Source organism: Rosa rugosa, chromosome 5 (genome assembly GCF_958449725.1).
Source record: "Rosa rugosa chromosome 5, drRosRugo1.1, whole genome shotgun sequence".
NCBI lineage: Eukaryota > Viridiplantae > Streptophyta > Magnoliopsida > Rosales > Rosaceae > Rosa > Rosa rugosa.
Window position 1 is genome coordinate 19,009,764 of NC_084824.1, and position 16,677 is coordinate 19,026,440.

General features: G+C 36.4%; 1 pseudogene; it reads left to right on the forward strand.

The window, feature by feature from the left end:
- The first annotated feature begins 109 nt into the window (after window positions 1-109).
- On the forward strand, window positions 110-16,425 carry LOC133711301 (pentatricopeptide repeat-containing protein At1g77405-like; annotated as a pseudogene).
- Window positions 16,426-16,677: the final 252 nt, after the last annotated feature.

Sequence of the window (16,677 nt, forward strand, 5' to 3'; positions counted from 1 at the left end):
CCTTTATGAGTTTTAAGCAATTGCACAGCCCACCTGTACGATCTGAAAGAGAGAGAATCAAAAGCTGAAGGTAGAAAAGGTGAGTTCGCTTGAGGATGAAATCAGTGAAATGGGAAATGTTATTACATATCTGAAAGAGAAAGAGTCAAAAGTTGAAGGTAGAGCTCGGAATGCAGAAGCCAAATGCAAATTATTAACAGAGACCAGCATTGAACTTAATGAAGAGCTCGGACTTCGTATGACGCAGTTAACAGAATTTGACATGCAGTTGCAACATGCCCTAGCAACTGCTGAAGCTAGCCAGGAGAAACAAAACATGTTGAATTCGACTATCAGGGATATGGAAAATGTGATAAAGGATCTAAAGCATGAGGTTTTAAACGCTGAAAATCGGACTGACAGTGTAGAGGAAAAGTGTGTAATAATACCAAAATCTAATGCAGCACTAAATGATAAAGTAAGCTTCCTGACAACTAAATTGAAATGCATGGAGGCAACTTTGCATCAAGCTGAGGAAGCAAAAATAGCTACTGCAACTGATATTGCTCTCCAGTCAATGGTTATTACAAACTTGATTGTGCAATTAATAAACCCTAAAGCTCTAATCCTTCTGATTTTATTGAAGTTATCTCGATTTGTATATACAATTAATAACATATAAGATCATAAACTCACTTGAATTAAACAAAACAAAAAAATCATAAACTCATGATAATTCTCTTACCGATATAATCGTATACAACGTTGTTATTTGTAGTGGCCAGGCACTGTGCTGCAATGCACAGTTGGAGCATTTCACATGCGCCGAAGGGGTTTATCTTGGGCCTAGGAAGCCTTTGGGTTCCCTTTGACAAAGTCAAAAAAAAAAAAAAAACGTTGTTATTTGTATGATAAACACTAATTCTGGAATCCCCTCCTAGTACTACACCTCCCTCATATATAAAACCAAAATTGGTTGTTCCTTTGTGCATCATCTAAAAACAACAACGAAAACTTTTAATTGCCTTGGATTTAAGTGAAAATGAATTAGAGACTCGACAACTACTGGCTGATACCTGGATAGAATATGGTTCCGGAGACTCGCCGTCGGCCATGGTGGCTTTGTTTCATTCAGTTTGCTTTTTGAAAAATGAGAGAGAGAGAGAGTGAACGGCTTTGGATGGGAATGACATTTTGAAGAGGGGAATCGACTCCCTATAATGTAGATACCTGGACGAAATACGGTTCAGAAGGCTTGCCGCTGGCCATGGTAAGCTTTGTTTCAGTTTAATTTGTCAAAAATGAGAGAGAGATAGAGTGAAACGGTTTTGGATAGGATGAGATTTTGGAGAGAGGAATCGGCTCCTTACAGTGTAGAGTCGAGCAGAGCAGATCAGATCAGCATAGAGACAAAATGCATGTCTGGGTGGGAGTGGAATCAGCTTCCTTCGGTGTAGAGCAGAGCAGATTTGCAGAGAGACAAAATGCAGGGTCTGGGTGGGAGTGAGGGGCGAGACCTTTTTTTAGGTGTCAGGGGCTGGTCGAGTGTACGAATGATTTGCTTTTTCACGTGAGACCTCAAATTTTTATTTTTAAGAATCTTAGAGAGAGAAGAGAGAGAGGGAGGGAGGGTTTTTGATGCGACTTACTCCCCACGTTTTCTAAGAGGTTCAAGATGCAGTTATATATTGGATTAAATTAAGGACAAATATGAAAATTCAGTGATTGAAGATGTAGTACAGTATTAGTCGAGTTCTTATAAGGGTGCAGAGTCAACTCTGCAATTACTTCTTACAGTAAAACCTAGCACCGGGTACAGGCCAAAATAGCTGGATTCAATTTTTTTTTTTTTTTTTTTTTTAAGATGTAAAACAAACCATTTTATAAAGGGTCCCATATATAGACCAAGTTTGTATAAGAAAAAACCACGTACAAGTTCTTATTAATAGGGATCTAAATTTTTATTTTTTATCTAACAATTACGTAAATTGCACGCTAAAAATGTTCGTATTAACACACATACAATTCACTCGATTATGATCAACATTCATACTTTTATAGTGCTCCCTTCCAAGAGTCAACTTTACAGGATCACATAACAAATTTGTGCACTTCACAGAATACATATTGCATAGATATGAACACCTTCTCTAGCTCCATAAGGTTAGGTTAATCGTTCATGGTCATGTAAACTACTCTCATCTATTAGGTGAGATAAGTTATGCATAATTATTATGTGATTAATAGTTATCCAATACTAATAATTATCCATTACAAATACTATTTAATATTTTTGATAGTTGTTTTTGTGTTTTGAGTGTAGTTAAGCAATTAAATTATAAAAAAATGTATTTTGGAAGTTTTTCTAAGAGGTTTTAGTCGCAAAAGAATGTCTCTTGCTCTCGATCTCACAAACCCTAGCGACGCCGTCACCTGTGTCGAGCATGGTGCGCACGATCTGAGTCTCACTCCTACCTCACGTGATCACCCACAACGATCGCGTGTCTTCACCTCTCATTTCTGTTGGATTCCTGATGGGTACGGATCTGCCATGGCAGATCTCCTTTGCCTTTCTTTTGGATGGCGAGAGCGGCCACGGAGAGGGCGGCTGAAGGGTGGCCTTCGGTTCCGTTGTGGTGGATCTCGGATAGACAGGAAGAGATGGATGGCAGCGCAGTTGAGCGGCGGCTGGGTTCTTCTCCGGTGGGTGGCCTTGATGCGGTCGATGTCGGAGAAGTTGGTATGGCCTGGGTTGGAGGCGATCTTACGCAGCCGCGCCTGGAGAATCTGCCTTTGGTTGATCGAAATCGGGTTTTCGTCGTTTGAATTTCGGTTTGTGATGCTGACGGTGGTGTTGCAGGGAGGCAGAGGGTGCCTGAAGTGGTGGTCGACCGGGACACGAATGAAGGGTGCCTGATCTTGGGTTTCTAGATTAAATCGAGCTTCCATGAATTTGGGCTTCTTCTGGGCCCAGTTCAACCTTCTGTTGGGCCAAACCTCTCCATGGGTCTGGATTTGGGACCCAGGAGACCTTCTATCTGGTTGTTGGTTAAGTTTTACTACTTGTTATATTTTGGGTGTGCTGCGTTTATTCTTGGGTAAATTGATCATTGCTACATTCTATGAAGAGTCTCAATACAATCACGCTGTGAGTACCACAATTGAGTGCCTTGGCGGACAGTGTGTTTTAGGCTGGGATGAATTTAGTTTTGATTGGTCTACCAATTTCTTGCATACCCGAATTGCAAATACTGATGGTTTGCTCTAAAAATCTCAAGGTCATGACAATGATGCTATTGTTGGTAATTATCTTGAGGAGACTAGGATTTTATCTTCAGTTTTTGCTAAGTTCTCTATTAGTGCTTCAGAGAAATGTTTAATTGTAAAAGGACAAATTGTTGGTGGAGAACACCTTCTGATTTGTTCTCATTTAGCTCTATGGTCAAGCCGAATTTGGCTTTTGTATGCTCTCAATCTCATGTGGGATGCCCTCTTGAGCGATTTCTATCGCTTATTAAATGAATTCTCTTGTTTCAAAAAAAAAAATTATAAAGAATATGTAAACTAATTCATCCATTTGTGTTTATTATTAAAAAAATTTAAAATGCCACCTAGGCATTGGCCACCGCCCGATTAGCGCTTTGCGTTTTTTAGAACCTTGATATTTAGTTAAAAATATGATATTTATGACCAATTTGGGATTGTTGTTATGTGAGAATAATTATAAGCATTTCCGATAGTGCTATGAGAAAAAGCAACTGAGTGTTTGGTAAACTATTTCTATAAGTGTTGTGAGAATGAAAAGTAATTTACAAGTGTTTGGTAAGTTGCAAGGCAAAAATTGCTTTGGCTGGGTATAATTATCAAAATGGTCATACATGCTAAAAAATGCTACTAAAATACATGATATTATTTTTTGATTTTGTAACCATACCAAATAAAAAAAATTCTAATGTATCCTTGTACCCTTGTTCAAATTATCAATGCATCACTTTTATCTCAATATGTATATTTAATTATACAAATTAGGTTGTTTGTAATTTGTTTGGTTATATACATTGCTTGGACCGAATAAAAAGATGGGTCCTTGACCAAAAGCACCAAAATTAATAAAAAATTTCCCACTTACCCTAGCAACAGATTTTTATTCCTACTAACCCAATTTAAAAAGAAATGACAAGTTTACCCTTAACCTAATTAAGAAACTACATCATATGCCACACTCTCCTCTCTCTCCTCTCTCTCTCTCTCCACGATGCACAGCGCTCTCTCGCTTCCCCAAGATTCCGAACCCGACGCCTACGAGCCCGGCTCGCTCGACGACGGAGGCTCCGGTGAGTACTCAATCGCTGGTAGCGCTGCAGCCTTTCGTTATCGAGTCCGGCACAACGAGGAATCGGAGAGAGATCCACCACTCACTGGATCCTTCATGGCCAGAAGACGGCGTCAATTGCATGTGACGAAAAAGCTCCGGTTGCGGCGTCTGCTTCGGAGTCTTAGAGGAAAAGGATAAATGTTGGAGCAGCAGCCGGAATTCGAGTTCGAGTCTGAGTCCGAGTCGGGTCCAGAGTTCCAGTCGAAGTTCGGTGCTCTCACTCTCTCTCTCTCTCTGTGAGTTCGACACTAGCTGTTCCTTTGTCAATGACGTCATTCTTTCCCCAAAACAGCAACTCTCCAGTCCTTTCTCTATTTTTGCCCCAAAATCGCAACCGGCAAAGCCATTCTGGGGGAAAAAAAAAAGAAAAAAAAGGAGCAAGCGGCGAAGAAAGGTGAAGGGGTGGGTGCCCAGAGCATTTCTGGGTCCCCAAATCTTTTTTTTTTTTTTTGAAGTAATGGGACAGAAGGAAAGAATTTTTTTTTTGAATGTCTATTGGAGGACAATAGACGCTTTTAAATTAATATAATCTCTTCATATTTTCTTTAATCAAAGTTTTATTTGTCTAATTTTAGAAATATTAGTTCTCATTCTGGCTACCGAAAGTTATATTTGGGGCAATAGGCGTCTATTGGGGGGCAATAAACTTTAGCGGGCAATAGTGGCCCCTCTATTGGGGGCTCAATAGACGTCTATTGGGGGCAATAGATGTTTCAAAAAATTCCGGTGGGCGGCGTTCGGTGACTGGATTCCTGCGAAAGTTGGTCGGATTTCGGCGATCCGTGACTGGTTCCGGCAAAGTCCCCTATGATCTCTCTCTCTCTCTCTCTCTCTCTCTCTCTAAGTTACAAAGGGGTAAGGGTAAAATGGTATTAAAAAAACATTAATGAGGTATTAGGGGATACCTCCTTAGAGTGTTTTAGGTAAGAGGGAATTAAAAAAACTTAATGGGGTAAGTGAGAAAAATATTCCTAGAAATGGGGTAAATGGACAAAAATCCTAAAAAGATTTACTTTAAATCCTTAAATATGAACATATGTTTTACTATTACCCAAAATAAGTCCAGAATATTTGGACTAGTTTCCCGACCATAGTTCAACGGGAACCATTATACAAAATATGTTAAAAGCTATTCAAATTGTAACTAAATGCTCAATAGATGCATTCAATAGACTTTGTGCAATTATATTTCTTAATACCTCCATTTTTTGTCTTCCCGAACCATCTTCTTCATGTGCATTGTCTTCAATCTCTTCACTAGTCTCTTCACTTGAGCATTTCCACTTCCATCAAAATCACAATCTCGTTGAGAATATCTTCTTATGTAGTTATGAAGAGTCATTGTAGCAATAACTATCTTCACTTGTTTTTCATAAAGAAAGCTTGGCATATCACGTAAAATACTCCATTTTTTTCTCATACCCCAAATGTGCACTCAATAAAACTCCTAAATGAAGAATGTGCATGATTGAATATCTCTTTATGACCCGTCGGTTCATCACCTTTACGAAAATATGGAAGGCGATACCGCTCACCTTTATACGGTCCTATATAACCCTTCATTTATGGATATCTGGCATCTACCATATAGTATTTATCTGAAATGAAAAATTATAAGGAATGATTGATCAGTAAAAAAAAATTATAAGTCATTATTTGTGCAATCTCGGGAAAAAAAGTACCATCTGAGGGTTTAAGAAAATTCGATCGAGGATGTCGTAGAGCTGATAAGAATACCCTACAAATCTTTGCCCCTTTCTTCTCTAAGTCTTTCCTTGTTTGGTGCACGACCCTGATGAGAACCGCACCTTCGAGTTTGTTTTGCAGAATCTTCTACAACTGCTGTGTTCACAATGGCGTTGGTGACCATCATCTCTTCATCATCTTCATCCCTAGACCATCGAATTTAATCTCACAACCAATTAATTGAAATGAGAGAAATTGAGGAAATGTTTAATGCTAGAGATAAGAAAAAGGTGAAGGTTTGTTAAGCTCAGATCGTATGTGGATTGAGTGCAAAGATCAGGTCTATTTATTGATATTTTTCATACAGATTATGATAATTTGTTAAGGACACGTGTCAGCATTTTGTTTTTCGTAATCTTATCTAAAAATTTAGATAAGATTACATTCATAATAACCGTCAGATTGAATAGTGTGCGAGTGATCTTGTTCGTCCAAACTTGTCGGTGGGTTTTTCACTCTTTACAAAAAAAAACTGTCGGTGGTGTACATGTGATAAAACTGTCGGTGGAGTGTTAAAAAAAAAATGTCGGTGGAGATATAATTTGTCCACCCAAAAAAATATATTTGGTTGCATTTCCAAAATGTTCATCAAGGCTATTTATTTAAATCATACATTTCTCATTTACACAAAAAAAAAAAAAAAAAAGTATTCAACGAAAAGTAACTGATCGGTGACTCTGACCCAACGGGTGGAAACATATGTCCATTGACAGTGAACAGTTTCATGACTTGGTGACCCAAATGGCGAACTTGCTCTTATATGATTCACCTATTTCAATTTTATTTTGTTCTACTTCTGATAACTGTGTTTGTAGATCTGTGTGAATTTGATTTAAGTTCTACTATTATTGATGTCTATGTCAAATCGATGAAATGGTGACGTGATTATAATTATATAGGTGTTGATAGGGTTCATCCTAGGTTATTAGACAAGTTTAGCTTTGGGGCGCTTTACAAGTGTTCACAAATCGGTCATAGTCTGCTTAAACTAGAATCTATAATTGTTGATAATACATCTGGCAACCTTCAGAAGGAATATTGATAATTTGTTATGTAAGTTGTATATCTACATTTATCAATGTGTTGCAGTTGTTTCATACCATATAATTCTAACATGGAGAAGCTAACTTAACTTTTTTCAATGTTTGTAGGAATTATGCCATGAGTTAAATGCTCTAGACACATTTGAACAAAATTGCAGGTGCAAACTATGAAGCACTCAACCTCTGAACCGCAATTACACACCTCTAGTGAACCAAGTCCTGATAGCCATGCTCAAAAACTAACCTTTTGATCCAAACCCCTCGGTTTCATCCACCACAACTCAACCATGGACCTCCAACTCAGTCTCCCAAGTCTTAACCTCCATCCCTAGATTCTTCTTCCAATCCCCTCGCTCCATAGGTTGCCAAATCGGCTGCCGGCACCGCGCTCCGTTAAAGCAACGTAATCTCAGACAAGAAACATATAATTTCCACAACGACATGCTCATTCTTGGCCCAGCTGCCCACAAAGTCCTCAACAAGGTCAATCTGGGAGTGAACAAAGCGCTCGATTTTTACTACTGGGTCGAAACCCATTTCGGGTTCAACCACAATGAGCGAACTTGTAGAGACATGGCTATCGTTTTGGCTAAATGGAATCGGTTGAAGGCCCTCTGGGATTTTCTGAAAGACATGCCAAAGAGAGTGAGTATTGAAAGCCCTCTTGTAATAACACAGTCCATTACCTGTTTGATGAAATGCATAAGAGAAGAGGGATTGGTTAATGAAGCATTGGCGGCTTTCTATAGAATGATGCAGTTTCATTGCAAATCGGATGTGTATGCTTACAACACTACTATTTACGCGCTTTGCAGAGTTGGGAATTTCAAGAAGGCCCGATTTTTACTGTAGCAGATTGAGCTTCTATTTTTTAGATGCCCGCCGGATACGTTCACTTATACGATTTTGATAAGCTCTTATTGTATATATGAGTTGGAGACTGAGTGCAGAAAGACCACTAAGAGGAGGTTGTGGGAAGCAAACCATATGTTTCGGAATATGCTCTTTAGAGGGTTTGTTCCTGATGTTGCGTTGTTACTTACAATACTTTGATCAATGGTTGTTGCTAGACTTACAGGATAGAGAGGGCACCGGAGTTGTTTGAGGATATGAAGAAGAGGGATTGTAACCCCAACCGGGTTACTTATGATTCCTTTATTAGATCATATGTTGTTGTTAATGATCTGAAACACATATCTGAAAAAAAGTACCATCTGGGGGTTTAAGAAAATTCGATCGAGGATTGCGTAGAGCTGATAAGAATACCCTACAAATCATAGGCAGTGTCTTCCCACCCTACACATCCAAATGCAATTATCCAAATGTGAATTGCATGTCGAACTTGCATATAGCAATTACATTTTGGGTGAGTATCTTTTTTCTTCCAATGTATGACACTTGATCACATGGAGAAATAAAAGCTTGAACATGAACATCATTAATGGCACCAACGCAATCCTTTAAATTAGTTTACAATAGAGTTGAATAAAAAAATAATTTTATAGAAAAAGCAAATTGGCAAGCATTTATGTGTGTGTCTATATATATAGGATGACATTTGAAAAAAGTAATACATTATACATACCTTAAAATGATGCATGTATTTTGAGTCACATATAATTTCTAGTGCGATGCTCCTAAATTTTGGATCCAAAAGATGAGCATTTTTGTCATATGATAGAAAATCTCCAACATTGTATCAAAATACCTACTAACTGTCTCATCAAAACGTTGAAAACGTTCTTGTGTATTCCTATTTGTCTCACCTTGTCCTAAAATATGGAGAAACATACCTAACATTTCAACAATACTCATGTTTATTGAACTCTTCATTATCTTTTCCAGATCATTCACAAGCATGAAGAAGACATACTTATCCATCCTAAATGCGTTATGACACCTACTTTCATGTTTCTAACATTTCCATTAACAAAATGTAATCTGTTTAAGAGCTTGTCATACATGGAGTTTTCAAACTGTACTTTTCAAGATACACTTGAATAAGGCAACCACATACACATATAATTTGGTCTATTTCCTTCTCATATGCGGAATCATCCATATTTTACAAACAAACCAGCCAATTTTTACTTGTTCATTAAATTTCAACATATACAATGTCTTTATTTTTTTTTTGAAACGATAAAATGTCTTTATATAACAAAGAAAGCATGCATAACTTGATGAAAATGAACATCAAGCTCAACCTAATAAAAAGGAACAACAAGATAAAAAGGAACAAAAAGCACAACGTAATAAATTGGAATAGCAAGGAAAATAATTGATACTTGAGAGGCGGATTTTCGGGGAGAACATAATATCGATTTGAATAGGAGGAGAATTAAATGAAAGAGTAGGAATACTGTCGATCTCCAGCAACGCTCATCACAGAGAATTTCTACTTCACATATAGGGATTTCTCAAATTTTTTTAATCAATAACAAATATTTATATCCACTTCTCTAATTCATTAAATATATATTCAACATTAAAGCAGTAAAGATCTTTGAACAGACAGTAAATATTAAATTGAAAATGCTTAAATTGTATCGGCCTAGTGAAGAAAAGAATGATAAGTTAGTAACTACATATTTGAAGGTTTGGGTTTCATACCAACGTTCACTCCAAGCTATCAGCGTAATTCCAATGTTCCTTAGCTTTCTCTAATATCAATTGTGAAGCCATACTGATAAAAATCTCACCAATAAAGTCATCTTATGCTATAAGCTTAATACTCCGAAAGTGGCAAAGCTTTTCTATCGATTATCCATTTTTAGAATCTTTGATTGCCAAATCAACATATTGTGCATTTTGGAACTCTATTCTGTGAAAACTATCCATATCAACCTCAAAAAGGGATTGGTCATACTGAATATTACCATAATTCCTGAATCTGTAGGCCAAATGAGGAGTAGCATTATCAATATCACAACAAATTATGAAAATAGCACTCTGATTAGACTTATGGTATTCTTCAAATTTTACCATATATGAGTCACAAACATGGGAAGTAAGTAGAGTACGACATTGTATGCTCATATAAAAAATTATTTAATTTGATCAATGCTCATTTACTGCCCGACCCAACTACATATATTTTTTCATCTTCCATGACAAAACCAACGCCTTTGCTAACTTCATCAGGTGGAGTAGCCTTATCTTCAACCCTAATTATGTAAGGCATCAGATGATTGTTTGCATAATTATGTCCGATAGATATATATGTAGGATTATATCGGCCCATTGACATGTGAATATCCATATACTGATGAGTAGCTCTTCCTACCCTATATATGGTAGGACGTTGACCCTCACCTTTGACTCAATTTATTAAATGCTCTTAAGCATTGGTAGCTCTACCGATAAAACCCGATATTACTACTCCTACAGTAGATGTCAAAAGCTTGAACTTTGTCGCCGTATCTCTAACTATATAACCCTTTCAATGATCAATATTGAATAAGTCCCCATAAGTGTTCCTTCATATATAGGAAGAACCACGTTCGTCGTACCCTTTTTCTGTTTCTCTTATAACTCCTCCATGGCTGATGAGAGCAAAGACGGCTTAAATCCTCTTCTTCAGGGTGAGTTTTCGAAAGCAGTCTTGGCTCTATTTCTCTTCTTTCCTTGTCCTTATTTTGATCTTTGTTTTCATTGATTAGTCGTGGCCATTGATTATTAGTTTTGCAGGTGTCTCTATTTGGACGTGGCTTATCCAATATATAGAGTTAAAGACCAATTCAAGACCTAAATTTTTTTTTATGAATATCAATTCTAACTTCTTAACCATGTAATTTGAATTTTCTTGGCAATGTTAGAAATGCGCACACTGAATAGATATGCAAGAAATAATACACGAGGATATGTAAGAAAATTATTAACATACTAGAGTGCAACAATTGTAGCAAGTTCTTTTTAAAAAGAAAAAGAAAAAACAATTGTAGCAAGTTATAAATGTTAAATGGCAAATCAGCTACAACATGGTTTTTTAGTGCACTACAATCTTTTTTACTACATGCCACATCTAAAAATACGGAGAAAATTATGAGACTACTTCCCAGTGTTGCTCTCCAGTTCTTTCTTCAGCTGCACAGAGAAGTCGTCATTGACATCATCATCCCAAACAACCTCTCATTGCTGTATTACTTCTTTTCCTTAGCATAACCTCTTAAGTGGATGAGATGGACGAATGTGACTTCCTACCTTTTGGAAAAAAAATGGGACATTATATAAATTGTTGAAGTAAAAACTGAATTTCAAACCACATGACCATATATTGGCTAGAAATTTCTTTGAACAAGTAGAGAATAACATCAACTATAGACTTATTTTCCGACTGCAATCTGATTTATATCTAAATTTTTCTACATACAGGGTGAGGTTTCTCTCTAGCACATGGACAATTCTGAGGCACTATGTATCACCTACGCAACTCTATTTTTTTTTTCTTTCACAAATCTAAACGTTTCCTCACCTTAACCTCTACTTATGGTGATAAAAAGTTTTTAGTGATTTTGAGGCCTTTTTGGTTTGAGAACACATCAGTTAAAAGGAAAGGAAATAAAATTCAAGCTAAATCTTTACTGCAGAACTGCTAAGCTTTAGAACTCTCCGAATCACGGCTAATAGAGATTGATGTGTGGATAAGGTATAGTGAAAAGTGTTGAGAAATGATGAAGAAGAAAAGTGGTAGATTATTGACAGGAAAGGAAAAGTGAGATTGATCGTGTGGCAAAGATATCAATATATTCCTACAAAGATTGGGCCTATTGGGCCACTACAATCTATGGGCTGTGTGAGGTTAGCAATCTATGTTTTGGTTAGCAGCTGCTTACAACCTCTATAATTAATCTATGTCTTTTTTTAATATTTTTTATTATTTTTTTATAACATTTCACTTTTCTTTCTACAAAGAGATATAGGAATATTTGACTTATAATATGCCATTTAATGTACATTCTCATATAATTTTTTTTCTTATCAACTATCACTACAAAGAGATATAGAGATACAACTAATAATCTTCACCGGCCAAATCAGTAGGAAGACAAGACTAGAGTCTTGGAAGGCTCCAATTTCATCCATACCAAAAATCCTTAACAACATCAATAGAGCTTATGCAATGCATCGATAACTTAGCATCATGCACAACACTATTCCGAGTACTAGAACAATTTATAGGTTTTTGATAATCCTTTTACAAAAGGGAACCGTCCTGCAAGTATTTGGCGTAATAAATATTACTACTCCACAAGTATATATTTGGCGTAATAAATATTACTACTCCACAAGCCATGAAGAACTTGCTAATAGACAAAGGCTATGTAATGTTTGTAGTTCCATAAAAGCCTTAATGGATTGGTTTAAAATTTTTGGTTCTCAAACTAAAACCTATCCAAGACACAACGGGATGACCAAACAAGCACTAACTTATTATGCTTTAGGATCTCTTATTGAAGTAGCAATATCAATTTACAACTACCATAACAGTGTCAATGCTAGTTCAATATGAACTTCACACCGAACATATAAATTTGCCAGAACTTATTAGACTTCGCAATGGGCATTAAGCCCGGGCTGTGACAATAACACTGGTAGTACAATGCAATATTGTCTGCACTCTCTATGAACAACAAAACAAGGATGCAATGGCATATTCAATTATTGTTGGTTGCTTCCATAGCAATCGATAAGATCACAATCAAAGTAGAGAAATACATGTTGCAATTCAATGCAATTAGTTATTTAAAACAACGTACATATGATCAAATATCACGGAAATAACTTACAAATTTTTAAAAGGGGAAATTACTGGTCACTCCCTGTACTTTTAGGGCGTCGACAGTTCAGTCCCTGCTATCCTAATTTCAACAAGTTACTCCTCAGACATTCTAATCTCACAAAATGTGGTCTAAAATGACTATTTTGCCCCTCACTTCCTCTTTTTATTTTATTTTTTCTCTCCTCTTTCCCCCCCCCCCTTTCTTCTAAAATTCATAAGTAATTCATACAAACTCTGATTTCTGAGTTCCACATATGCACGAGATCGTATGGACGAGCTCTACAACCTTCATGAAGTAATATTTCCCAAATTTTGTATGTATAAAAAGTCAATTTTCACAACCCCCTAAATAACGTTCGTTTCGAAAATCCCCTTGCTTCTAAAATTCATAATTAATTCATACGAACTTGAATTTTTGTGTTCTGCATATGCACGAGATCTTATCAACGATCTCTACAACTTTAATGAAGGAAGTTTTCCCAAATTTTGTATGTATAAAAAGTCAATTTTCACGACCCCCCTAAATAACGTTCGTTTCGAAAATCCCCTTTATTCTAAAATTCATAATTAATTCATGAAAACTCCGATTTTTGTGTTTCACATATGCACAAGATCGTATTGACCAGCTCTACAACTTTCATGAAGGAAGTTGTCCCAAATTGTGTATGTATAAAAAGTCAATTTTCACAACCCCCCCTAAATAACGTTCGTTTCGAAAATCCCCTTTCTTCTAAAATTCATAATTAATTCATACGAACTCTGATTTCTGCGTTCCACATATGCACGAGATCGTATTGACGATTTCTACAACTTTTATGAAAGAAGTTTTCCCAAATGTTGTATGTATAAAAAGTCAATTTTCACGACCCCGCTAAATAACGTTCGTTTAGAAAATCCTCTTTCTTCTAAAATTCATAATTAATTCATACGAACTCCGATTTTTGCGTTCCGCATATGCACGAGATTGTATCGACGAGCTCTACAACTTTCATGAAGGAAGTTTTCCCAAATTGACTTTTTATACATACAAAATTTGGGAAAACTTCATTCATGAAAGTTGTAGATCTTGTCGATACGATCTCGTGCATATGTGGAACTCAGAAATTAGAGTTCGTATGAATTAATTATGAGTTTTAGAAGAAAGGGGATTTTCGAAACGAACGTTATTTAGGGGGGGGGTTGTGAAAATTGACTTTTTATACATACACAATTTGCGACAACTACCTTCATGAAAGTTGTAGAGCTGGTCGATACGATCTCATGCATATGTGAAACACAAAAATCGGAGTTTTCATGAATTAATTATGAATTTTAGAATAAAGGGGATTTTCGAAACGAACGTTATTTAGGGAGGTCGTGAAAATTGACTTTTTATACATACAAATTTTGAGAAAACTTCCTTCATGAAAGTTATAGAGCTCGTCGATACGATCTTGTGCATATGTGGAACGCAAAAATCGAAGTTCATATGAATTAATTATGAATTTTAGAAGAAATGAGATTTTCGAAACTAACGTTAATTTGGGGGGGGGGGGGGGGGGTCGTGAAAATTGACTTTTTATACGTACAAAATTTGGGAAAACTTCATTCATGAAAGTTGTAGAGCTCATCGATATGATCTCGTGCATATGCGGAACTCAGAAATCAGAGATCGTATAAATTAATTATGAATTTTAGAAGAAAGGGGGGGGGGGGGAAGAGGAGAGAAAAAAAATATAAAAAGAGGAAGTGATGGGCAAAATAGTCATTTTGGACCACTTTGTGTGAGATTAGAATTTCTGGGGAGTAACTTGTTGAAATTAGGATAGCAGGGACCGAACTGTCGACGCCCTAAAAGTACAGGGAGTGACCAGTAATTTCCCCTTTTTAAAAATAAACTCAAAAGGAAAAGTTTTTTGACAAAATCAATCATTCTGATAACAAAATTAAGATAGGTCTAAGGAGCTTTTTTTTTTTTTAATTGCTTAAAGGAGTTACTTGTGTCCTTGATGATACATGACTACATGTGACATATAAGCTTTACAAAGAAAAATGGTAGGTTGGGATGATACAAGACAAGAATTCTAGATCAAGCGAATAGTTCTTTTATATAAATAAAAAGTCACTACATGTTCTTTTTTTTTTTTTTTAATAGAAATTTGTAAACAGTCAAATACCAAAATGAAATTGCATATATATTCATGTTCAACAGCAGAAAATAAAATGTAAGTTCCAAACAAAACATAGTTGGCAATGGTATCTCTAGTTGGAATTCAAGCAGCTCAAGCCTCAACCCTCTCAGCATTGTCCACGAGTAGCTTACCAGCTAGCTCCTCACTGAAAGTATAGAAAACCATTGAACCTCATTTTCCAAGAGTACTAGTGCTGCAATTCTCCTCCCTGTAATGCTCAATCTTTACTGATGAATTCTCCCTCATACACATCATATTAGTAGACCCATGGATTGCAACAGTGAACCATTTAGGCTTGAAACATGTGACAACCCTTGCTAGTAGCTCTTGAAATTTCATAGTGTTGAAATCATAGCCATAGTACACATACGAAGCAAAACTAGACTCGGATGTGGAGTAACATGAATCGTTCATACTTTACTAGTATCACTACATTCATATTGTAGCCAGATGGATCAAAGGCAATAACAATTACTTTAGAGTCAGGAAGAATTCTATGTATGCCAAATATATCTGTCATTTCCTCGGATGTCGATCTTCGTTTTTTTTATGTTACACACAACAGTTTTTTCTTCATCTAAACCCGTCATACACAATTCAAGAGTTAATTGATGGTTGCTCTCACCAGAAGAATAAATATGCCACTGCTTTTCAGTTTGGTTATCCAGCACAGCCCTCTCATTGCCAAGTTTGTCAAAAAAAAAAGTGATTCAAAACATTGGTTTCCTCAACAAGACTGGTGTGCTGCTTGTCTTGTAAGTGGGGAAAGATAAAGCTTCCTCTTGTGTAAACAATGCCCTTTGGAAATAACTTGAGATCTTTAGCTTCATCCAACAAAGACTTGAGCAAGGACAGTGGAGTGGTTACCCCGCAAGTCTTCACAATGAGTTTAGTTGGGAAAATGAACATGCTTGATTCTGAAAGCAGATAGGCTTCAAGAAAGTCATTAGAGAGCTTATCAGCAGTTTCAACTATGCGACACTTGGCCGCATCCATCATCTTTGTCAACATCTCATCATATGGTTCCTTCTTCCTACCCATAGTGAACTCTGTAATCCCACCAAGGCTATTCAAAAAGTCACTACATATGGTTAGGAAACAATTTCATATACTCCAATCATTCATGCCTTGTGTGAAGCAAGAAGGGTTGCGAGGCCTGCGATTTTCTTGTTGAGTTGGTTGATGGAGGGTCCAAGGTGAGCTAACTCTTTCTTTCTTTATACCGATTTCCAATTTGAAACTGAAACCTGTTTATTTGTTTCCATGAAAAATGTTTCTGGTTATTTTGTATTTCAGCAAATAAAACTAAATGTTAGGTTCGGTGTGTAAAGAGAGAAACTTTCATATTCTTTGAAGCATTATGGAGTTTTTATAGAATAGAGTCATTAGAGAAACATGTGCTTCATTTTCATTAAGTTCAAACTTTTTTTTTTGTTCCCAGTATTATGTTCAAACTTTTTTTTTTGTTCCTTTTTGTTTGGGGTTTTGGATGAATTTTAAATTTTTGGTCATTTTGGTGGTGAAAAGGGATTCTTGGATTCCGTATTTGTTACTCTCAGTCAGATTCTTTGGTTGTATGCA